A 25,269-nucleotide genomic window follows, 5' to 3' on the forward strand; every position below is an offset into this window, starting at 1 on the left:
ATGATTTGCAAGTAAAACTTATCGCTTTAAATGTTGCTCGTAATAGAGCAGCTGTAATTGGCCCAAGTACGCTTATTATCAAGTAAGTCGATAATGAAATAGTTGCATGACAATTATATGAATGAATGTATATACATATGTATGTATGTATATGTGTATTTATTGTTGTTCTAATAGCTATAAATTAAACGGCTAATTGCATATATTTTTAGCTTTTTTAGTCAATGAAGTGTTTGTTTTTCTTCTTTGGCGTCACTTATTACTTTGTAAAGTACAACAACCACAATGAAAAAAATAAAAATAAAAATAAACATAAAAATAGAAAATGTGAAAAAAGAAAAAAGAAAATAAAAACGTACAATATACGAAAATAGAGACATTATCTGTAAATAACTGGCACGAAATGACAAGCTAACAAATTGACAAATCCAATTGGCGCTGTCATTTAGTTCACACTTTGCCGTTAAATTTCTGCAAATAACACCTACATACAAATTATTTGTTTACTTATGCAATTATGATGTTTTGAGCGTTGTTGTTGTGTTTGACTTTAATTATTTCTACATTGTTTCAGGCAAATTATGACTTTTTCTCAAATCAGTTGTTTTAAAAAGGCAAATATTTTAATTAATTTTTCAACACAACTCAATCTAGACACATATACCCTATATGTGCATACGATTTTACACCTATATATATTCGTGTATGTATGTGTGTTTAAAGGCAATAATATGGTTTATTTGTTGGTTCAAAAATCGGCACTTTCAAAGTCCCCAACACCGTAATTAGTAAAGGTAAATATTGAGACAAACAAATATACAAACAATTGCGTACAATATGATATACACACACAACTACTTATAGACAAACTGCATATACACATTATATTGTTATTGTGTGTACAGTTGTTTGGGTATGCGTGCGAGTCAATACGTCAAAGCAGGCGACATCAAAGGTTATTTTGGCGGGGATGCGCTGTGCACCAAATACATATTTTATCTTCATAGTTTTCTTTTTACGTTTTCCACACATTTCATTTTTTTTCTCCATCTGCGAGTGCAACTTTTTCGATCATTCGTGTAGCTAAAAATGAAAATGTGTAAAAAAAAAAGGCCACAACAAAGGCGCCGCTTTGAAGTTTTATGTTTTTAAGAGCGTGTTGTAATTCTTTCCGCACTTCTCTCGCTCTCTCTCTCTCTCTCTCTCTCCTCCCTCACACACTGTCTCTTTCTAACTCCAAGTAAGATCTAGTTTATGGGCAAATCAATTCATATGCACACTTACGTTTGTTGGCTTTGTGACTATTTGATGGCCTATTAAGCGCAGCTCATTTCCGAAATCTTGAGATCTGAGGGAATTACACGCACACCTTTGTGGATATACATACATACACCGTATACATATTTACATAATAGATAAATATATAATTAAGGTATATCCGTGATTGAGAATAAATTGTTCGTAAATTATGAACCGTAATTATGTAAGAAGGCGCCTAAAGGATTGCACGAATAACAGCACTGTCCTGAGAGAAACAAAAAACGATACTCCGTTTGTCGGTTCTACACAATTAAAGCAGATTCAGTCTTATATCCGGATAAGGCGTGACGGATTAACAATAGCAGTCGACTTTGTAGCATCGAGGATCAGCACGAAGATGGCCATACTCCATATTACCAAAAACCCAAGAGCTCTCGGTAGTTTAATGAAGAGGAAAAGAATACTTAGAAAAGTTTAGACACTTACATAATTTTTTTTATTGGCGGAGGCACCACTACCTAATACCCTTCACAAATACAAAAGCTGCCATACAAGAACTTGATTTTGATATGTCAGTTTGTACGAAAACTTTATGCTATAGTACTATGAGCTGAACAATTTCTTCGAAGATTGTACCGGCTTTCGGTAGTAATCCAAGAAAAATTTCGTGATGATAGCTTTTCAAGTAAAAAAGTTTGCCATACAAACATTTAATTCCGTATTCTTAGTTTCTATTACAGCTATGTGTATGCTATTATACATATATTCGTCCGATATCGGTGGTTCCGACAAATGAGTAGCTTCTTTTGGAGAAAAGAACGTGTGCGAAATTTTAGATCAGAGTTCAAAAACTGTAGGACTAGTTCGCCGCTGGACGGCCAGACATGGCCAAATCTACTCAGCTCACAGTGTTGCGAAACCGGAACTTTTTGGAAATCATATTGCCTAAACTGTAATTTTAATTGTATCGATGAGAAACTTCTACAGATTGGTCAGAATGAAATCCCAAACAGAATGAGTGAAAAAAAATTTTTCAAAAAAATATTTGGGTCAAATTTTCAACAAATCAGTCAAAAAAAAAAAAAAAGTTGTAAAAATTTACAAAAAATCATGTATTTTAATTCAAAATAGCGTTTATTTCTGATAAATACCCTGGATTAGTTTTTTAAATAAAATATATTTCGTAAGAATTATAAACATCAAATTTTCATGATTTTTCGATATTTGTTGAAAAACTCTGAAATTTTATATAAAACCAAAATCTTTTCATTTCGGTTTATTTGAAATGTGGCAATTTTAATTTGATACCGGTTTGAAGTCAATAGCTTCAGTTTTAAAAAAAATGCTCATTTTTGTGCCGTTTCTAGAAAGATGTAGAATAAAAAAAAAATTGAAGAAACTATTTTATTACATAGGTTATATTTTATTGCATTTACAGACAAAATTTGTTTTATCAGTTATCTACCAATAAGTTCTTTTCTTCCTCTGATAATTTCAGGTGTTTCTTCTCCTTTAGTATTCTCCTACTTGTGATTGCGGGATCAGAACACTATATAAAGACGGATACACATGCGAACTAATTAGTGACAAAAAAGAAAAGATGGCGATTAGCCGAAACCGGTCTGAAAATAATAAAAATTTGACGTGGGATGACGGAAAGTCCCCCGAAAACCAATATGATTAAATTATTTAATAAGTGATTCCGAGAATTTCCGTTCTATTTCTATGGAATAAATACTGACAGTGATATACTAAAATGGCTATAACTCCCAGGAGGGCCGGTATGGGCAGTTGATTTTTTCACAGTTCGTTGAAAACAAATTATGTAACATTTCTGTAGTGGTTTGGAACTGGGACTCTCTGGGACTTTTTAGATATTGTTACTCTGATCACTTTGGTATATATAAATAAAATGACTCTTTTAGTTTTTCGCTCTAAAAAAGGTGCATATGAAACCGTTATGTGAACAAAATTCCTTTACAGAAGATACTTGTCCGAAGCAACTTTGTTGCGAGAATAAAAAAAGAAATCAAAAAACGCGTTTCAAGACAAATTAGAAATGATTGAACTGTGTGACACTTTAGGGGACTCTAAGTCAAAAACCATTTGAGATTTCGATTTAAAGTGAAATTCTAGTCTACAAATTAAAAAAAAAAAATGTTTCCATAATTTGATAGTATTCAAAAATATCTCCCCAAAAGAGTTTTTTGAAATTAAAAATATATATATAAGTTATAACTGTCTTAGTGACGTGGCAACTGGATCGGATTATTCTTACAGTTACGCTGCCTTAAACTTAACGTAAAACTTTTACTCAAGTTTGATTTACTCGAAATATGACATAAATATTCTTTAAATATACATATCTATCAGATGAAGCAACAAAAACTGAAAGATTGAAATTTTTAACATTTTTTAAAAATTCAACAAAGTTTACAAATTAGTGAAGAAAGAAAAAAGAGACCTTTATTTTTGAGTAGGCGCCACTTTATGGAAAAGAATTTTTTCACTTTTGCAGCTTTTAGAGTTAGCGACATACATGCATACATACGTGCCAATCAAGAATCCATCATTGCTTGATTTTTCAGATGATCACAAGGGTAGTAATCATGGCGACAATGACAAAGCCTTTTTCCCCCTCTACTTCAAAGACGCATAACTAAATGAAATTTTCTTTTTTTTTAATTAACTTTGTGTACTTTTCAAATATAATAACACATTCGCGTAAATTGCGGGAATTACCGTCATTCATGTTTCCTTCAATAAAACAATTGCGGGAATTCTCGCGCTATATTCCCGCCATTTCTTCCGCACATATAAGGATGCTCTTGAAAAATAAATGCAATGAAATTTTTGCATGATTCAGACTATTTAAAAAGTAACCTGTAGAAAAAAGTGGGAATTCCCGCTTTCAATTTTGTATGGAAAAATTAAGTGATTATCTGGCAGCCACCCGCTAAATTTAAATGAACGCGAACGTGATAATGATAAACAAATTATAATCAAAATATCAAATGTTTTTTTAATCACTAGCCAAAAACGCCTGAAAGTCGGACCTCTAAACTAAAATACCCTTTAAAATTTTATATTTATTTTTAAAGGTTTAACATATCGGAATATGAAATATAAAATCGATTTTTAAATATCAGCCCTTCATAGGCAGCTCATAATTTGTTTGAACCTCTAATTTTGGGACAACATTAAGAAATATCACCACAACTTTACTAATGAAATAAAGGTTTAGATCGTGAAAGAGGACCAACATAAATAGTTCTAGAGTCATATATATATACTAATCATTTGATTTTAATTCCTTTGTTTATAAATATGGCAGATAAGTAAACACATGGTGGTCCGAAAACAATTTCCAACAATTTTTATTTCTTAGAAAATACATATACTCGTATAGTGAGAAAAAAGCACCCAAGAATTGTAATTAAATTCCCCAGGTAAATGATATTTCAAACAATGTATTTTGCTAAGTTGATAGGATTGTCCTTAATTACTCTGCAAAATATGAACGCGATCTGTCAATCAGTTTGTTTACAGCAGCTGCTTAAGTCGGTACACCTCAGAAGCGCGTTGCGATTTTACAGTGGATAAAAATATAGAACGAAGGATTTATTCCAAATTTCATATTTCTAACCAAATTTCGTGTGAGGAATCGTTGCAAATGTTGGAAAAAGCTTATGGTAATTCAGTTTTATTAAAAACGCAAGCCTACGAGTGGTACAAAACCTTCAAAAACGTTCGAGAGATCGTTGAAGACATGCCTCGTTCTGGACGACTTTTGACTTGTTTAACTGATGAAAATATTAAAAAGGTGAAAGATATAGTGCTTGAAAATAGTCAGGCAAGTGTTAGAGAGATGGCAAGAGAGCTCGACATCTCTGGCGAGTCTGTTCGAATGATTTTAGTGGATATTTTGGATATGAAACGCATTATTGCTCGACTCATCCCGATAAAGATGCAGTTTTTGCAAAAAAAGTACAGTAAACAGGTCTCTTTGGACATGCTTGATCGTGCCAGTTCCAATGCCAAATTCATGGAGAGTATTATAAACAAGTCAACAATACTCGCAATGGAGGGGAAAACACAAGCCGCAACCAAAAAAAAAACACGCCTAAGCGGGTCAGAAATCAAGGTGATGCTCATTGTTTTTTTTTCGGTTTGGTGTATCATGAATTTGTTCCGCAGGGACGCACGGTCCATAAAGAGTTCAATTTTTCTGTTGAAAATGCCCGAAATTATGGAAGAAAAATTCAAGGATTTTACACAATGATAGTGCACCATCGCATCGAGCCACGATTGTTACCGAATTTGAAACCAAAAACGCAATGAATACCACCGATCAACCACTGTATTCACCAGATTTGGCTCCGTGTAATTTTTTTTGTTCCTCAAACTGAAATTGCCGCTCCGTGGAACCCGTTTTCAGTCGATCGAAGAGATAAAACAAAATTCGCTGAAGGAGCTGAAGGCCATCCCAAAAAGTGCTTATAAAAAGTGTTTCGAGGACTGGAAAAATCGTTGGCATAAGTGTATTACATCTGGTGGGGATTACTTTGAAGGCGACAAAATAAATATTGATGAACAGTTCAATATTTTTACTTTTTATGTATAATTTCCGCGTACTTTTTTGAAACATTGTATAACGAGGAAAATATAATTTCAGTTAGAACTTTTTACGATAACTTGCATACGAACCACCCTTTATCTTAAGTAGCAACGAACGATATTGCACAATATTATTGGTACGATAATATGTAATATCAGGCAAGCAATGTGACAAAAATAAAACTCTACCAGTTTCAGCGATTATATACAAATTTACATAAGTACATACATAAATATATACAGACATGTATTAGTGTACATAATTTATAGGAGTATAGTTGGCGAGATATGCAACATTATGCGTTTTATAACGTATACATAAGTATATGTAAATATATTATATATGTATTTGTACAGTGCCAGTATCGTTATGAACTTTTATCACAGGAAGTCCATAGGGACGTTTCGTGGAGGGTGGGCACAGAGTGCAGGGCACAATCACTACTAGCTATTACATACATTCATATGCACGCCTATATAGATTTACATATCACATATTATTAAGTATAAACATATACACATTTATTTATAACGCAACAACAATTGTTTACTGTTGTTATATATGTATGTACATATGTGTGTGTGTATCATAAACAATAGTTTTTCTCAGTTTTGTTATTAAATTTATTACATTACGCCATTGATGAATGAGCTTGAGCTTTACGAAAAGTCTTTGTTTATGCACCATACTTATATTTACTAGCACATATATACATATAAACATATACATATGTATTTGTTGTAAATAAAAAATGCACAGTCATAGATCATCGATAATTGATCGCTGATCGTCACTTAAAATGAGAAAATATTTCACTAGATTTAGCTTCACTTTTCCATAGACTTATGCGAAGTAATAAATACATATGTACATACATATGTCCATAAGTATGTACATATAGAAATATTTTTAACTGCAGTTGATTCTAGTAAAAAAATTTAAAAAATAAAAACTGTAATACCCTTTACACGTGAATTTATTATAGTATAAAAGAGTATAAAGAGGTCTCTATCTTAAATTTGACAGGTCTGTTTGTGTGGCAGTTATATAGTATGTATGCTATAAGGAGTTACTTGGGTTTACGGACCTCTAGAATAAGGTCCTAAGGTAAAGTTCCGGAGACCTAGTCTAATTGCGCCTCGCTTTAAATGCGTTTTTCTCCAAGCTGTGCTTTTGGTTAGCAAGATTTCTCGAGAACTACTCAACCGATTTTTATGAATGTTAAGATTAAGGTTTTAGCTAAGACTTCCAATTTTTTCACTTTAGATGATCCTGTAAGGAGTTATCCTGTCACCGGAAATATTTAAAATATTTTTTTTCAAAAATTTCAGAATTTCTTTGTAAATACTTGTAGTATATGTTTGTAACGCTAAAAAATTCTAATAAAATATTTCATTTCTTATATGAGAAAAAAATTATAGAAAAAATGCTGGTTTTTACCCGAGGTAACCCATCTAACACCATAATGCTCGGTTGTCAAATTAAAAGTTTTCCGTGCAAGGACTTGTTTTTGATAAATCAGTTTGCAAGACAGCTATGTATATCTTATAAGGTTGCGAAATGAGCGGTTCCCACAAATGAGCACCTTCTTGGTTGGAAAAGGACAGGTGCATAATTTCAGATTAATATCTCAAAAACTTAGGAACTAGTTCGCCACTACAGACGGGCGGAAATAAGTAGCTAAGTCGGCTAAGATCAACAAGATCATTATATACTCTATAGGTATCCGAAGTTCGCCGCTTGGTGTTACAAACTTCAAAAGATGCCCGTTCAGGGTATACAGTGGCGTAACTAGGGTGGTGCAGGTGGAAATATTTCTTTTATTTTGCAACACAAGCTCAACATAATTTAAAATCGATATCACCGAACACCGAACACTACATAAAATATTAAAATATCGATCTAGATCGCACATCCCTAATTTTATAGGCGTTTTCCAGTGAAAAAATACTCTGTCAATGTGTCAATTGACAAAAATATACTTCACTTTGAAAACAAACAATAATCGGTTCGCTTTTCGCAACTAAAGTTAAAGTACAAATTTATTATCAACTTGATTTAACGCATTTAATCGCTGGTATAGCCACAACAGAGCTCAATGGGAGGTATTGTCTGAAAGCTTTAAAACATCAAGTTAAAATCCTTTTTTATTTGTGGAATCAGAATCAAACGGGTTAGTGTTTGGAAGTTAAATTTGTTAAATTTAGTTGAAAATTACAAAATACAAGCTCTATATAAGTTGGTAAGTACTACATCATTGTTTCTTATTTTTAATAGAAATAAGTATTATTAAATTAATAAAACTTATCTAAATTCGCATTAAAAAAGGGCGAATTTTTACATTGTTCGCGTTTAGTTAACAGGTTAATAGCCGATTTCACAGATTTATTAAGAAAAGTTTATCGTTAAGTTACTGTTATTTGCGTGGAACTTCAATACAACTTTTATTATTTGACGGTAACATTTTTGTTGAAATAGATATTTTATCGAAGTCAGACATATCCCTAATTTTTTTTAATTCCGAATATAAGGTAGTTAGTTTATTTTTATGCGGTGCAAAGTAGGTAAAAAAAATGCGTTCTTGCTTTATAAATACGAAGACGTGTTTTTACGTTTTTCCACGAGCAGAATAAAAAAAAAAAATGTCACTCTTTTTGGCCGCACTCGCGGTGCTATAATATACAATACCAATCTTCAAATCTAAGTTCACCATCAGAAATGATTTAAGAACCAAGGTTTTGTCAAAAATGTCATCAAAAAGACCATCTGGCGCGGAGTTTCGGAAACGAAAAAGAATAAATGAACCCAATAGTAAAAAAATGGCCGACACATTACTTAAATGGACTAAAACTAGTGACCATCTGGCATCTAATAGCGAAGAGAAAACAGATACTGACTATACAAATATTCCATCTACGTCGCAGGAAGTATCGGAAACATTTAATCAATGTCTGAATGATAACCGAAATAATCCGATTGTTCAGGATGACGACAATGAAGCCTCAAATACTTCCCATGGAAATGATGAGCCCGATGTTCAAGATGCTATGGATCTAGATACCGTAGTTGCCAATACAGCCGTCACCGTCGATAGAAATGATCCTGTTACTTGGTACCCAATCACAGATCAAATTCGATGTTTTTTGGTCGAACAGGGCCCTGATCAGGGTAAACATTTTGATTTTTCTTCTACGGATATGACCGATATGACCTCCAATGATACTGCCAAAAGGACGTTTTCTCGAGACTGGTTTAAAAGAAAATTACCCAATGGACTATATACGGAGAGGACCTGGATAATTTATAGTGGCAAAAGGCAAGCGGTATTTTGTTTTCCGTGCATTCTTTTTAATGAAAATCTTTCAACAAATCCAAATACACCGCCTATAAATAATCCAGAAAAATGATTTACCAACTGGCGTCATTTAAGTCCTAGAATTCCAGATCACGAACATTCATCGCGCCATTTACAAAATGTTATACGGTGGAAAACATTAGAAAAGAGCATTAAATCTCCCTCTTCTATAGATAAACAGAAACCCTCCAAACAGCTATACCACGGGAAAAAATGAAGTGGAGACATGTTTTAAATATACATATTAGTATTGTTCTTTTTTGCGCTGAAAACAATTTAGCATTGAGGGGACACAATGAAAAATTGGGAGAGTCCGGTTCAGGAGTTTTTTTAATTGCTCTTAATATGATTTCGAAATACAATCCAGAGTTAAAATATCACATAGAAACACACAAAAAGGGACAGTTATCATATACTTATTTCTCCGCTGATACAGAATGAAATTATTAGTTTAATGAGTGGTGCTGTTAAAAAACATATTATTGCGGAAGTAAAAGCAGCTAAATATTATTCAATTCTTTTTGACTGCACTCCGGACCTTGCACATAACGAGCAGATGTCTCAAATTATAAGATATGTAAAAATTACCAAAGGAGTAGTTACTATTGAAGAACGATTTATTGATTTTATACATTCATACCAGAAAACCGGCGAGGGTTTATCAAAAGAAATTCTGGACAAGATAGAAGCGGATGAATTAGATATATCCAATATTTGAGGACAAGGCTATGATAACGTTAGCGATATGAGCGGGAAATACAACGGCGTACAAGCAAAAATTAAAGAAATTAATAAATATGCTCGATTTGTGCCATGTGCAGCACATAGTCTATTCTTGGCAGGAGTACATGCTGCCAGCGTTACAACGGACATAATAACTTTTTTTGGGGCCGTTCAGCGAATATTTACTTTTTTTTCTGGATCAACAATACGTTGGAATATTTTATTGGAGAAGATTCAAATAACTTTAAAATGTCTTGCGGATACTAGGTGGTCTTCCAAAGCCAAAGCGGCAAATGCTTTATATCACCAGCTTAAAGGAGTAATGGGTGCTCTACATACATTGACGTCTAACAATTTTAACGCAGAGACTATCTCTGGTGCACAAAGTTTGATCAACAGCATCGATTTCAAGTTTCTTTGTTTCTTGCAAATTTGGTCCAGAATTTTAACTGCTATAGATCGAATAAATAAAACCCTCCAAAGCAAAGATATTACACTGGATACTGCTTCAAAAATAATTGAAAGTTTAACAAAACAGGTCCAAGAGATGCGAAATGAATCTTTTGAAAAATATTTCAATGATGCCCAAGATCTGGCACAAGAAATAGATATTGACGACCATTTTCCGGAAAAAAGAAAAAGACGAATTAAACGGCAAGATCTGGACGAGAGCACTGATGACGGGTACAATTTAAACAGCAAAGAAAAATTTAGGACACAAATATTTCAGGCGATAGATTCATTATTAGTCGATCTAAAATGGAGGTTCGAAAAAATGAATACAATTGCAAAGGATTTTAATTTTTTATCAATTGCTAACTTGAAACACAATGACGTCGAAACCCTAAAAAAGCATGCCAGAGATTTAGCAAATGAATAAGAACGCGATATATGTAAATGCATTAGAAATTTAGGCGAATTAGAATCACTGAAATTTCAATCAGATGTATTATTTTCTGAAAGTGAATCGGAGACCATTCAAGGTTAGTCACGAATTCTCTTTGGCAGATACTTTTCTAAACGTAGATGCAGCTCTCAGGATTTTCCTTACCCTTCCTGTAACAGTCGCATCTTGCGAAAGAGCTTTCAGTAAGCTAAAACTGATAAAAACATATTTAAGATCGTCAAAGGGCCAACAAAGGCTCAGTGGGTTAGGGATTTTATCAATTGAAAATTCTATTGCGAAACAATTGAATTTCGATTTACTCATTGATGAGTTTGCATCTCGCAAATCTCGCAAAATTATTTTATAAATTAGTTTTAGTTCGTAGGTAGCTTAAGTGTTCACTGACTTAATTCCTTGTTTTAAGAAATCCTATTTCACCAAAAATGTAGTGTATAAGATGTTACTTTTTAGATCTATAGGTATTGTTACGTAGTTAATTTTTTTTAATTAACAATCATTTTAAAAATGTTTCTCTTTGTTTTAAAAACTGTCGTTTTGTTTATGAAAATAATGTGATTTATTTTTTCTAACTGTTGTTTGTTTAAATCAACAATTAAATTAAATATAAATAATAATAAAAATAAAAAAACATATAAAGTAAAAATACCTTAACATTTTTTTATCATAGGTATGATTTTTGAATGACGGGGGGCCCGCGGCGCACAATCTATGAAGGGCGCAAAATTCATCATCCGCACCAGGCACAACGTAGGCTAGTTACGCCACTGAGGGTATACAAATTTCAAATAAATGCCTAAATGTTTCAATCGATTACTTAGATAGTTTGTAGTAGAAAGGTCCTTTTTCAAAATCAAAGAGTTTATACTGGTTGTTTGAAGGATAGCAATTATAAGAAAGATTGTAGTTTAATTATATAACAAATATATTCGAGAGATATCTTTTTTATTCGGCTAGAGCATTCTGGAAGAAAATTTCTGCGAAGCATAAAAATGCAGGAGCATATGACAGTTCCAACCAATCTGAAAAATACCATATACCAGTATGTATAAACTTAATTGTGTTCGAATTTTCTGGCATAAGTATGCTATTTGATTAGCCACTTTTCTGGTCGCTACCACTACTGAGATCTACTCTCTTAAAAATAATGCTGAAAGCAACAGAAAATATATTCATCTGAATTGGACGCAAGAAAGTATCCGAATACCTTATCAAATCCTCTTTAGGCCAGTTTATGTTAATTATACCAGTTGTTCAATCGATTCGCTAGCCTGCAAGTTAATTTCTTGAATTGTGCAATCGAACATAAAACTCCTTCATTCAAAGTTATCACACAAAGCTACAGCATACGCTAAGACTATGCCGATAAGAGTCATCTGCATAATGGTATCAAAGTCGACCAAGTTTCTATAAAAAAAACTATCCATGTATATTTGTGTGTGTATAAATGTATAATTTATTCGGTGCTATTTGGGTAAAGTATTCCGGAGATTGATCGGCAGAAGTGAAAAGTTGAAAAATAGCCAATGACTGATCTTTGTTTAATTTATTATTCACATAATAAATGAACTTGGCTTACATACTTATGTATGCATGTATATGTATGGTACATATTTGGAGGATAAAAGAAGAGTCTGTAAAAGAATTTATTGCTATGACGTATGTATATATCTCTATATATTATATATGTATGTGTGTCTTTAGCTAGCTTTATATGGAATGTATAATTTTGCTCATACATTTTACAGCGTACACACATACATACATATATACATACTTAGGTCCATATATAACTTTTCTCAACAGTGCGATATTGTTGCTAAGTACATACATACATATGTACTGTAATATATGACTTTTCGAACAGTTATGGGATTTGTGGTTTTTGCTTTCCGAAATTTATATGAAATATGCTTGCATTTTATCGGTCAAGTATAACTGAGATATAAACTATTATAATACGCACGAAAATTTTCGTTAGAATATTCCAAAAAAACATTATTTTTAGCTTAAGGTTACCAGAACTACGCGTAAATTTCGAAACCCATTTACCCCTCATAAAATAAAGAGCAGACCAGAAGTCCCTTTACTCCAACTGGTCGCTGGTAGGCCAATATGCCACGAATAGACCACTTTAGGTCCTTTGCGATACCAGATGGAGTTCAGTTGCTAGGTCCAAGAGGAATAATCATCCTTTAGAATGCCTGCGCTTGGAGCGAATGTATCATACCGTGGGGGCTTCAGATGCTTACAGCCTAGTCTTGCCGATGGAGGATAAGTGATCGAGACATTTCCTGTAGGTTTTCGCTCTGTCAGCCCCATCCAGCGGGCGTCGTTACCAGACAGTGACCAGTTAGTATTCCCATCATGTTCCTGCATCCTCTTCTGCAATAGGAATAAGTGTGGCCGTTGGTGACACAGCTCCTACTATCGCTGTGCAAACCGGTGTTAGCAGCCTCGTCTCTCACCGACGTTTGGACTGATATCCCAGTTCGCATCGATTCTTTGTTGACCTCCATGTTGAGTTTTTGTTTCAGGGGTCTCTACCACTACCGTTTTATACTACTGCCAGGTTCCTGATTAACAGTGGCCGTTGTATACCCATTCACTTACTTCAGAGGATGCATATAAAGCAGTCCAACATAAGAGGATGAATAGGAAAATACGTCAACCTTCGCTAGAAGTCGCCAGCCTACAAGGAGCCAGCTTGAGATGATGATATTGTAAGAGATAATACAAAATAAGAAGCTTAGCAAAATCGGTTTAGTAATAAAACAACCGAACTTCAAGAAATCTGGAAAATGCGAATCAAGTAAGCCGTCTATTAGAAAAGAAACAGGTTGCATTTGAAAGCAGGCTAACGCCGTCAATGGCCTTGTAAAAAAAGTTAGCCACGTTCCATAAAACTATATGGATTTCATCTTAAGATCGTGGTTCAATTGCTGCACAACTACTTTTTTCTCAGGTCGGGATATATTCCAATACGAAATGCTTTTAGACATGTATAAATTCAGTTAATATTTCTAGTCTCACTCTATATTCCAAGGATCTAACAGAAAGTTAAAATTTTTCGTCCGAAATTCAATACACCGTTATTTCAAACAAATATATTTTTATTCAATACACATTTTTTGTACATCTCTTTATATATTTTGTGAATCATTCAAGCATAAAAATAAATTTAAATCTAGAAATAAGTTGTCGGATGTGACTCTTCAATTCCTTTCACAATAATTTCATTCATTCAGCATTGCAAATCACAAATTACAACGGCTTTACATCTAATATCTGGCAACAAAGCACCCCTCCTCGTACGCATTGGCTAACAATATCCGACAAGTGTGCGACAGCAGACAGTCAGTTAGTGTGACTAGTGCATTCGCAAGTACTGTTAAATATGTGCATAATTATATACACATGTGTATGGTATATACTCAGAAATGTGTCGGTACACACACACCTTGCTATCTAAACCCTTCAAATATACGTCGGTTGCGGTGTCGCTGATATGTCTGAGAGCTGTCAGGCGACTTGACTACTGAACTGATTTTCCCGCACTTGACTTGTACGTGGTCTGCTAATATGTTCGTATTTCCTCTATATTTCACTAATAAATAAATGAAATATATTGAAAGGTAGGAGCAAATGCTAATTTTTACACCCAGTACGTATACATACAGAAATACTACCGGTTTATCGGATTTTCATTGATAAAAAATTAACATTCAGCACTAGGAAATAATGTTGGAATTTTCAATGTACTTTAGATAATAGAAAATCTGAATGAAGTCAAGTCAGTAGGAAGTGACTTTAAACTTGTAGAGGTAAGGACCTCATTGAAAAGGAATTATTCAGCAAGATCAGTGTCAATGGCTGAAATGTGAAGACATCTCTTTTGCCAGCATTGTCAAAACATATTCTGAATTCTTCATATAGAGGTCAGAAATCATCGATGAGAAAATATAATAAGAATACTTAACACTTCTGATTTTCATGCAACCAAACGGAGCGGTCACCATAAAATCACAACCGAATTGATTTAGCAATCTTCTACCAGAATACGAACAATTTTGTAAGATTTACTTGACCGCCATTTTAATATATCATAAAAGTCTTTTGAGTTTCGAAATACTGCTTTAAAATTACCGGGTTTCTAGAAAGACATTTCTCGAATTTTATAGCTCTCTAAAGATGAAATTCATAACCAAAGGCAGGTTGCTACGGACTTCATACCGAAATTTTATTCGATCGAGTAAAAACCCAGCAAAATTATGTTATCCTTAAAGTGTATAACGGAACAACAATAAAATAAAATCATCTTACATGGGTTTACGGGATTAAAAAAAATTTATTAAAATCTAGAATGCCTCTAGAATATTGTCCTAAATTTTCAATTCGATCCGAGTAATAGTTTCGGAAATACAGCCTTGAGAATTTGTGCGCTCGAGGCTAGCTAGTCTAAGTACGCCGTCTTTAAACGCGTTTTTCTCGAAACAGTCTTTGAAGTCGGTTGGCAAGATTTCTCGAGAACTACCCAACCGATCTTCATGAAATTTTACACAGGTCTTTGAGATACAATTCTTGAAACTTGGACTTGAAATTTAAATTTTTTTGTAAAAATGTCTGCGAAAACTACAATTTTCAGTTTTTTTTTCTTAAACACGTTGTTTAACTTAAACCCGTAATTTTCACTTTAAATGACCCGGTAAGGAGTTATACGGGCAACAAAGGCGTATCTCTTTTCCGAGGGATCAGCGGAAATGTCGTCGCTATAACCAAGTTTAAATTATTTTGTTCCAAAAATTTCAGAATTTCTTTGTTAATAGTGTATGTTTGTAACAATAAAAAATTCTAATAAAATATTTGACTTTTTATATGAGCAAAAAATTTTGAAAAAATGCTGTTTTCACCCGAGGAAACCCATGTAACCCCTTAATCATAGATCGCGCTCTCTTTTTCCCTCTCTGCTATAAAACACACACACAAAAACGGTTCGAATAACCAATTCCTAACATTTTGAAACTACTCCTTTACCGATCGCAACGTTTTATACAAAAAAACAATCACTAAATTTCATCGGTCGCAGGAGGAATTTTCTCAGCCATTCGTCTACTGGGTGTGTAAAAATATAACATCAAATGTGCTCACATTTACATAAATAAAGAACGATAATTTAATCAACGAATATTCAGATTTTCACAATGTTTTATTTTTACAGTGTTGTGAAGTGTCTCAAGTGATCCTCAAACGATCGGTTGGGCGGCCGAACTCATACACACGAATATGCATTGCAAATACTTTGTATGCATTGCCATTCGCATTATTACGAAAGTGACTGAATTGTCAACAATGGCGTGGGCTTGCGGTCAGACGATTTCAAAATTGGCATGATTTGGCAGCATTCTAACATTTGCACGATCGCTTGCACTCACACTACGAAAAACAAAAATCTGACTATATATACTTATGTATGTATATTTGAAAAGTATATTATATACTTAACAGACCCATTCATTCCGAATTATTTATAGCAAATTAATTAAGTTTCATGTCAGCAATTACATATTTAATGTGCATATTATAGTGACACTTGTACACATACATACGTTTGGCATATACTGTTGTTGCGCTCAATTATTTAATGTGAACTCTTCTAGTTAATGTAGCGTATAAAACTTATAAATATTCAAAATGGAGTGTGGGCGGTGTTGCCAATGAATCGCGTTGAAGTGTGAAAAATGAGCGAATGCAATTGAGGCCTAAAATGAGTGCATACATATTCATTATCCACATACTTAAGTACATATAATGCTTATAATGAAAAAAATATATTGTTTCTATTTAAACATTTTCATTCTTCATACTATTGTTCTTGTAGTGGCGGAAATTTTAGAAAAAATTAATTGCAGGAACGCCATTGAGTTGAGCTTGATATAAATATCGATCCGTTTCGAGTACGAAAACCCGTCAATCGTCACTACAGTTCATATTTCTTTGCCTTTCTTTTCGCTCAAAGCATTTCTAAGCACAGAAAATGTATTATTATTAATAAAATAATATCCAAACAGTCGATATTAGGCTGTGAATCCACTTATATTTGTTTGCTGTACTCGTTAGACTATCGGGTATGTTCCAAAATTTTTCGAAATCGGTATAACCGAACCTTACTTCAAGCCTGTTCCATGTACAGATTATAAAAACTAAAAAGATTCAATTGCTACACCTTTTGGGATCGTAAACCGAGTAAATCAAAATATTTCGATTTCGAAAAACTTGAATGAGTTAAAGCTTATAAAAAGTATAGGCCAGTGCAGAAGCCTTCGAACTGTCGAAAAGTGTCGAAAAAAATATTGTTTTGCACGAGATGAAATAAGAAGCAGCTCACAATCGTTTGGTGCGGTCTTTTTTGTATTTCTTGAGAAAACTTACCATAGTAATAAATATATATATGTATGTATGTATGTATATATTTTATACTATCAGAAAGTAGAGATTTAAGCCAACACAAAACTTACTCACTTTTTAAAAAAATATGATATTTTTAGAATTTTTGATTGAAAATTTGAATTTTTTCGGTACTAAGTCAAAATAAAGAGAAAAAATAAATTAAAATAGTAAAAATACATTGAGTCTGCGTTCTAAAAAGCTAAAAGTTTAAAAGAAATTACCTAAAAAATCTGTAAAAGATAAAAATAAGAAACCAAAAACTTGGTTATGTCAATTTTTCACATAAATTTTGAGGTTATGAGGAAAAGGAAAAATTTTTCGCATAATTTTTGAGGTTATGAGGAAAAAATATAAACACAAAAGTCGACTTTTCATTACCCACAACTTTTTTTCCATAGAATCCATGGTTATGCCATAAATCAATATAAACGGATTTAACCCCCAAAAATTCCACCTCGCCTTCCTCTTCCCGGGCACAGATCATAAATTATTTGTTCTTTAATTTTAGTTGCTTTATATTTTGTGTTTCATTCTACTATTTTTTTTGTTGTTTTCAAAAATTGGCTACTTTTTCTTGTATGCCAAAACAGGCAAGTTTTTTTTTATATAAAGTTTGATTTTACGTACTCTTTGAAATTCTACATATTCTTCTACTGTGAAGCGAATGACCAAGTGAAGAGCACAACCCTTCGCCAAAAACGATTTTGGAAACCTTCAAATACACACATGTATTTATATGATTCGCAATGAGTTTTAAAGGAGAACATGACTACTAAGGTTGAGGTGGGAAAATCACAAATATAAAGAAAGAGATCGACACTTGTGAGTCAATACCAAATTTTCGGACATGCGAATTATTGGCATAAATATCGTACAGACCTTTAGCGTTGACATAAACTCGAAAGATCTTGTATAAGTCGGATAATAATGTATAAAGGGAGAGAAGAATATCGGTGATTTTATGATACTACCCTGCTAGTAGACAGACACACACTCAGTACGTAAATATTTATGAGAGTGAACTCGGCGAAGGTGTGGTGCCTCCTGTTCGGGTGTAAATTTATACAAATGTGTGCATATCCCTATACTACAAGATTCTTTATAAAAATCTACGTACATATGTATCCCCATATGGTAGCATGATATCGATTGCCCAACAAAAACAACTCTCATTAAAGTCAATCTGACATTACATTGCCAAAGAAACAAGTGATCGTCAGGGGAAACCATACACAATATGTGGTCGAGAAGACAAATAAAAGAGCAAGGGCAGTGCACAAAAAGAAAGGTCTTCACATACATACATATGTATGCACATATACACATCAAGATTTTTTTACCGTTACGGACAAGTGCATGCATTTTAACCCCTAACACAGGTTCCGCCACCAAAAAGGGAAACTCATTTTTATTGTGTATATAAGTACGTACGTGTATGTGTTATCTGCACATGATCGTACGGCGATCAGATACACGATCAGTTAGTGATCGGTAAAAGTACAGCGTAACATAATAAATATAAAGACAAATTGTTTACACAACTCAAAAATACCGAGGGAAGGTACCCTTCACACACATACATATGTATGAACATGCAACACATTATTTACCGTTGTATTGAAGATCGTTAAAATTGAATTGAAACTGATTTTGTCACCAACCGACTGACTGGCATTTTGCCCTAATGGCCTCCATTGTACGAAGATGTATGTATGTGTCTGTATATAAGTATGTATTAGTAATATATGCAATTGTATTTAGAGTTTGTACTGACTTCTCTTATTGTCATTCTCACTTAATATATGTATAAACATAAGCACATATGTATGTACGTATATATGTACATATGTATGTATGTACATAGGTAATTTAACGCTAAGTATAATTATTCGTGCACATCTTTCGATTTTGTTGTTGGCCACCCTCGTACGATAAGTTTCGAAAATTAGAATGTTTCTTCAACGACTCTTGTTCAGTTCCATGGAAAAGACAATCACGCAGTCATACACACGCATATGTACATACAATTGTATATATGTATGTACATATATTAGGTTGCTTCAAAAAACAATTTCGAATTTTTTTTCAAATCTTACCCTCTCAAATGTTAGTGATTGACACCCAAAAAATCATCCCTCAAGGCAGGAGCTGTAGCTTATCTCTGAGGTGTCGCTATTTTTTTTTAGGTTCCCATACATTTACTATAGGAATTTTCGTTTTTTCATTCAAAAATAACCATCACATGTTCAAAAGTTCACTTTTCAAACTTTAAAATTTCTGCGACAAAATTGGATTATCTCAATTAGACGATTAAACATAGTGATTTGAAATTTGGAATTTTTTCAATAAAAATAAAAAAAGTTTCTGAGAATAATAATTTTGTCGCGAGAATTTTTAAAGTTTGAAAAGCCAACATTATGAATATGTGATGGATATTTTTGAGAAACGAAAATGAGAAAAAAACGAAAATATTAATTTTGTAGAGTTAAGCGCCCTGGCTTGAGGGATGATTTTTTGTTTGTTAATCACTAACATTTGAGGGGGTAAGAGTTAAAAAAAAAATCTAAAAATTTTTTTGAAGCACCCTAATGTAACTAGATTTACTAATGAGACACTGCTTGTACCGATAAGGTTAGACCCAATGTTATACGCTATTTTTTTAATACATATTGCAATGTTTGTGTTGTTGTATGTCCTATGTCTGAATATTCGTGTTTCACAATATCACCATACAGAGATGGCCTTGAAAACTCAGCTTGCGGAGCTCTGGAGTGATTACGGCCGCTTTAAAGGGGTCTTCTTTCGTTGATAAGAAGACTTTTGCGTTGCAAAGCTGTTAGCAACAAACCGAACAAGTTGTAATTACCTACATATATAAGACGGTACCTAAAGAGGTATACAACTCAGATATGTAAGTGAACCTGAATTTCGATCATAGTCACTTAAAGTTATTTGGAAATCGCTTTTTTATAATCTTGCAGCCAGTTTTCTAGTAACTTTTCGTCTATACAGAACTTCTTCTGAATCCACATATTTTCAATGTTTTATTATGCTCACACAGTGTTGATATCTCACGCTTATGGAAACATACTATATGCTCTGTGCAGTCCAGTTTCCTTTGGGGTTCTTGTTACACATTGAGGGCTACTACCACATAAAAATACAAATAGGTCGTGAACACACCTTTTTGAGGTTTTTAGAGAAATTTTCATTCGGAACTATATTTATTTCTTTCTCTATATTAAGGAGTTACATAGGTTTACGGTTTTAAAAAATCGAAAACTGTGTTTTTGAAGTCGGCTGGCGAAATTTCTCGAGAACTACTTAACCGAGCTTCATTAAATTTTACTCAGATCGTTGAGATACGATTCTTAAAGACTTGGACGAAGAATTTTTTCGATTAGAACTATTTGAAAAAAAAAATGTCGCAAATTGTCCAATGAAATTTTATTTTTTTTTTTTGTAAAAATGTCTGCCAAAAATCCAGTTTTCAGTTTTTTTCCCTTCGTACAAGTTCTAAGTTAAGGTTTCCACTAAAACATGTATTTTTCACTTCAGATGATTTAGATGATGGATGCATCTTTTTCCGAATGGGCACTGGAACTTGCGTCACAATGGCCGAGTTTAAAATATTTTTTTTTTCAAAAATTTCAGAATTTCTTTGTTAATAATGTATGTTTGTAACAATAAAAAATTCTAAAAAAAATATTTAATTTTTTATATGAGAAAAATATTCTTGAAAAAAGGCTGTTTTTTTTACGCAGTGAAACTCACATAATCCCTTAACAAATGGAATAAATCAAAAATTTCATGAAAATTTCATACGAAAAATAGTCGGTCCATGGTATTTTTTACTCCTGAACTTCGACTTAGAACTATTTTCCTCACGGTTTGGGCGCGTTGTGCTTTAGTTCTAGTTTTTAGTATATTATACAATATTTCATATCCTGATGTTACCAGACATCGGTATTGAGAGAATCTCTCTCTTAGAAACAATATACATATGTATCTCTCAGCACCTTGCTCTACGCTAACATAACAGGCTCTTTGACCTAAGCTAAATATTCCCAACTAGTCCACTTTGAATAACTCTTTGCACCAGTTCGATTTCTGCCACGAAAACGCTGTTGCGAACCTAAACTCGCGTACGACTGTTTAATTTCATATGGGGAATAAAATTTATTTATATACTGACATGTGTACCGTGCACTGTACATATAACCCTGAGGTGTGCACATCTGTTGCGTTGCCTAGTTTGACGATTGATTTGATAATGTTACAGATACATAAGTATTATTACGAACACTTTCGACTCAATTGATGACAGAAGAGCAGCGAAATGATGTGCTACGGTGTTCGGCTAGTACAAATTAGGTGCTGAGTAGTGAGGTGTTGATATTACGCGAAAACAATTAGTAATGAGTGACAAAAATATGTTCTGATAAAAGCGAAATTTTGCAATAACATTGGCGGCAAGACAAATTTATTAATTTTCATATGAAAAGCCAAGAAATATATATATGGCACACAATACAAAAAAACAGGCCGGGGGCAAGTAGACCATTATAAAATTTTTTTACTTCATAAATACAATATTAGAAGACTCTCTTCTAATACTTAAAAAAAAAAAATTTTTTTTTTGGAAAAAATTAAATGCATTAAACAAATTAAATTTGTTTTTATAAAATTATAGAAATGTAACTATTAACAATCATATTTTCTTTTTATTAAAAACAACTACCTTTTCATTTTAGAAATATATGCGTAGGTATATATTTGGAACAAATAATTATGAATTTTCAAATTTTTATTTATTTATTCAAAATGTATTTTATTTAAATTGATGTATTTAAAAAAAACGGAATGTAAATTTCCGTCACAACTAGCAGAGCAAGGTTTCGATCCTCGGACCTCTGGGTTATGGGCCCAGCACGCTTCCACTGCGCCACTCTGCTTACTTACCGCTATTCGCTTAGTTAGCCTTTGCTTGCTTTCGCCTATTTTCGCATTCCCTCACTCCACCTCTCACACATTCTCTATCACTTTAATTCATACAATTTTCGCTATGAACACGACTACTTCTGTCCAACTTTAACCAGTTTTTTGGTATACTTTGTATGCATTTCGTAGTAGAAGATTTTCAAAAATAAATGTTTATTCGACAAAATGGTTACTATTTTTGCCACGAGGCAATAATGAATTTTCGTTAAATTTTAATGTTTCAACAATGATTCGATGTAATTACAAAATTTAGTCGAGAATATCGAGAGAAGCAAACAATAAGTTGATCTAAATGAACCACTGACAAATAACGTGAGTCAGTAAGCATATTTTTATACCCTGGAGCGGATATATTAAGTTTGCCACGATGCTTGTAACATCCAAAAGAAAACGTCAGTAAGTAACCCTATAAAGTACATACAAATAATCAGCGTGACGCGCTGTGTCCATTTAGCCATGTCTGTCTGTCTATCCGTCCGTATATTTTGAGTTATCGATCTGAATATTTGCACACGTCCCTTTCTCACTAAGTACCTGATTGTTCGTCAAAACCGTACAAACCGTACAAACCATACAAACTGACCGATACAACTCATGTCCTTGTGTGAAAACCTTTTTATTTGATTTGTTATATTCCCGAGATTATACACAGCTTATTATCCAAGAATAATTTTCAGAGAATTTCGATCTCCGAAGAAATTGTTGAGATTGAAGAACTATAACATAAAGCTGCCATACAAACTGAACAATTAAGGGTTTACGGGTTTCAAAAAATTTAATTTTTTTATTGTCTTATTAAATTAAAAACACCTCCAGAATATTGTCCTAAATTTTCAAGTTGATCTGAGAAATAGTTTCAGAGATGCAGCCTTAAGAACTTGTGCGCTCGAGGCTAGCTAGGCTAAGTGTGCCGTCCTTGAACGCGTTTTTCTCGAAACTGTGTTTTTTAGGTCGGTTGGCAAGATTTCTCGAGAACTATTCAACCGATCTTCATGAAATTTTACACAGGCTTTTGAGATACAATTCTTAAAGACTTGGACGAAGGATTTTTTTCGATTACAACTATTTGAAGAAAAAATTTCCAGAAATTTTCACAGAAATTTTCATTTTTTTTGTAAAAATATCTGCCAAAAATCCAATTTTTAATTTTTTTATTCCTTCGTCTAAGTCGTAAGTTAAGGTTTTAAGGTTAAAGCACGTATTTTTCACTTTAGATGATCCTGTAAGGAGATATCTCGGCAGCGCGGGCGCATCTTTTTTTCAAGAAGTCACCGGAAATGGCCGAATTTAGACAATTTTCTTTCCAAAAATTTCAGCATTTCTTTGTTAATACAAGTAGTGTTCCAAAGTAAACAGGACCTCCTGGTGGCGCCATCTATATGTTGACTGGTGCGTTAGAATCTGCTATCTTTATCGATTGTCCAGTGAGAATTTCATGACATTTCATTGATTGGAAGTGAAGTTATTGCGTTTTAAGTGTCAGTATGTTTTTGTTATCGGTGCGAAAATGAGCTTCGAACAAAAAACCAACATTAAGTTTTAAAATTGGTAAAACTTTTACCGAAATGTTTCAATTGATGAAACAAGTTTATGGCGATAATTGCCTATCCCGTAGCAGAGTGCACGAGTGGTTTCAACGTTTTCAAAGTGGTCGTGAGGACTTAAATGACGATCAACATGTGGGTCAATCAAAATCCGTGATCACCGGAAATTCCATCGAAACTGTGCGTGAATTCATCAAAAATCAGTCGAAATCATCATTGAAATTTATGGAAATGGAATTGAAAATCTCCAAAACATCGATTTATTCGAACATTTGGGCTTACGAAAGATGTGTGTACGGTTTGTTCCGCACAAATTGACTGACGACCAAAAATTGCTCAGAATCCAACATTCGAAGGACGATTATTTGACCAAAATTCACATTTTAACCATTAACAACTCCCCGTATTCACCTGATATGGCACCGTGCGAATTCTTCCTTTTTGGGAAAAATGCATTTGACCATGAAAGGAAAGCGTCATGCAGACGTAGAGGCCATTCAAAAGGCTTGCACCGGCATACTGGCAAAAAGCTGTATTGAAGCAGAAGGAGACTATTTTGCATAAAATAAATTGAGTTTGCCGAAAAAAACATTTGTTCTGTTTTTTTAAGTCCTCTTTACTTTGGAACGCACCTTGTAGTTTGTTTGTAACAATAAAAAATTCAAATAAAATATTTCACTTTTTATGAGAAGAAAATTGTTGAAAAAAACTGTTTTTTACCGAGGAAACCCATGTAACCCCTTAAAATCAACATTACATACACTTTTATGTTATAAAAAGGCATAAAGTACCGTTTTTTCTTGCTTGTAAGTGATTTGCAAAATAATGCTGAGCTCAACTCAAGAAATTAGCCAACTTATTGTACCGAGTGTTCTTTTGCGGTTCGCTTATAAGTATAAAATAATATTTATGTACATATGTCTGTGGAGTGAACAAAATATATGTATTTATACGCAGAAAAAGGCAATACTTTCAGCATCATTTTGCAAAAATTACTATAATATATAAAGAGGTATCAAAAACTTATAGAAAGGACTTCTTTTTTTTCAAATCGAATCGAATTTTCGATCGAAAAGTTAGCCGTATGAATACGAGAAACCAAGGAACAGCCATTCAACCTTAACCTTTTAAAGACGACAAATATTAATAGTGCTCACTCATGTTTACCTTAAGTATATACATATGTACATATATATATATATATATATATATAATAAGACCTCTTCAATTTCAAATGAATAATCCCATACACTCACAAAAATAAATCTTTCCGATAGACAAAAAAATTAAGAAAAAAAAATGAATCAAATGAACAATTCTTTGCTTTAATCAATTTAGTAATTATAATAACGAAGCAGTAAATATACTTATGTATGCGTGAAGTAAAGTTTGTGTATATAATATGTTCTCGTTTAAC

General features: G+C 33.1%; 1 protein-coding gene and 1 non-coding gene across 2 annotated transcripts in view; both read right to left on the minus strand.

The window, feature by feature from the left end:
* Positions 1-25,269, minus strand: part of LOC126765940 (putative uncharacterized protein DDB_G0283051) — a 54,084-nt gene that overhangs the window by 19,266 nt on the left and 9,549 nt on the right. The gene's annotated exons all lie outside the window — the stretch shown is intronic.
* On the minus strand, positions 22,191-22,262 carry Trnam-cau (transfer RNA methionine (anticodon CAU)). Its single transcript has one exon. It is a non-coding gene; the product is annotated as a tRNA-Met (tRNA).

Source organism: Bactrocera neohumeralis, chromosome 2, assembly GCF_024586455.1.
Source record: "Bactrocera neohumeralis isolate Rockhampton chromosome 2, APGP_CSIRO_Bneo_wtdbg2-racon-allhic-juicebox.fasta_v2, whole genome shotgun sequence".
Taxonomy (NCBI): Eukaryota; Metazoa; Arthropoda; class Insecta; order Diptera; family Tephritidae; genus Bactrocera; species Bactrocera neohumeralis.